This window comes from Octodon degus, unplaced genomic scaffold (genome assembly GCF_000260255.1).
Source record: "Octodon degus isolate 3935 unplaced genomic scaffold, OctDeg1.0 scaffold00146, whole genome shotgun sequence".
Classification (NCBI taxonomy): Eukaryota; Metazoa; Chordata; class Mammalia; order Rodentia; family Octodontidae; genus Octodon; species Octodon degus.
Genome location: NW_004524722.1, coordinates 2,839,239 through 2,841,106, shown reverse-complemented (window position 1 = coordinate 2,841,106; position 1,868 = coordinate 2,839,239).

Below are 1,868 nucleotides of genomic sequence, written 5' to 3'. Positions count from 1 at the left end.
TTTTTTCTTTTCCCCTTCTTTCTTTTCTCATTTCCCTCATCCCAGGTGTTTCTTCTCCTTGAATAGTTTTATTGTATTTTTTGTTTTGTTTTTATGTTTGAGATAGGATCTTATTGTGTAGTCAGGATGGCCTTGAACTCAGAGATCCTCCTGCCTCAGCCTCCCAAGTGATTGGATTACAGGTGTGCACCACCACACCTAACTTTGGTCATGCTTTTAAATTCATTCTGCCAATCTTTGTATTTTGGTTGTAGAGTTTAATCCATTTATATTTATAATATAAAAGAAGAAGGCACTGTAGTAATTTTGGTACTTGTTCTATTTTGTTTCCTTCCTTTTTTTTTGAAACAAGGTCTTACTATGTAGTTCAGGTTGGCCTCGAATTCATAATCATCCTCCTGCCTCCTCAGCCTCTTGAGTACTGTGACTGGGCTGGGATATTGCTCAGAGATACAGTACTTGCCTGAGTGTTGGCATTACAGGCCAGGTGTGTGAGTCATCATACCTGGCTCTATTTGTTTTCTGTATACTGGAGCCTTTTCACTTCACATTTCCTGCATTGCCATATTTTATTTTTATTTTAATGTCTTTTTTAAAAATTTATGTATTTGGTACAGGGTCTCACTACACAGATCCGACTCATAGTGATCTTCCTGTTTACAGTCTTCCAAGCACTGGGATTATAGGCGAGCACCACCATGCCCAGACTCTGTAGTGGCTCATCGAGCGCTGGGGGTAGGACCAGGGATTGAACCCTTTAATGCTGATTTTTAATTGCAAACATTTATATTAATGTGCTACTTAGTTTTGTATGTTCTACTCTTATAGCTCGTTTATTTGAGTTACCATGGAGATTACACTTACTAACTTCCTAAAGTCGTAATACTCTCACACCCTAGTTAAGCGTGTACCAGCCTATATTCAGCAACATACAAGAACTGTTTTTTTTTTTTAATTTATTTTAATTTATTTATTTATTTTTATTTTTTTGGAACTGGGGATTGAACTCAGGCCCTTGCGCTTGACAGGGAAGCACTTACTCCACTGAGCCATCTCCCCGGCCCAAGAACTGTTTTTAACAGCTCATCCTCAATCCTTTAGGTTGTTTACATCATAGAATTACATCTTTCTTCATTGTGTGCCCACAAACAACTTTTTGGAATGGATTAGTCTATTAAATTATGTAGAAAATATAATATGCATCTACACATCAAATTAATACTAGCTTTAAAGATGTATTAATCTTTTAAACTGCATGAAAACAAAAAGTGCAGTTATAAACTATTTTCACAATCATACTGGCTTTCCCAATTGCCTGTGTATTTATCTTTATCAAGGTATTTATTCTTCAAATGACATGACATTACTACATTTTTAAATTCCCCCTGAATGACTGGCTTATGGCTCCCATGGCTTTTGTATAACTTGGAAATATCTTAATTTGTCCCTTGTTTTTGAAGGAGAGTTTTGCTGGATATAGGACTTTTGATTGATAATTTTTTTTTCTTTTAGAATTTTGAGTATACCAACCATCACCTTATGGGCTTCAAAGTTTTTGAAGAAAAATTTGCTGATAATATAACTGAAGAGCCCTTGTATGTGAAAAGTGGGTTCTTTCATGCTGCCCCAAAGATTTTCTTTGTCCTTGAAAAGTTTGATTATAACCTGTCTTGGTGAGGGTATTTTTTAATTCATCTTACTTGGAGTTTATTGGATATTTGCATTCATGTCTTTCATTAAATTTGGGAAGTTTTTAGTTGCTATTCTTTCAAATATTCTCTCTACCTTGCAGCTACATAGAAGTCCCTTAGGCTCTGCTTGCTTTTCTTTCATTGTCTGTCTTTTCTTTTTCTTTTTTTTTTTTTTTT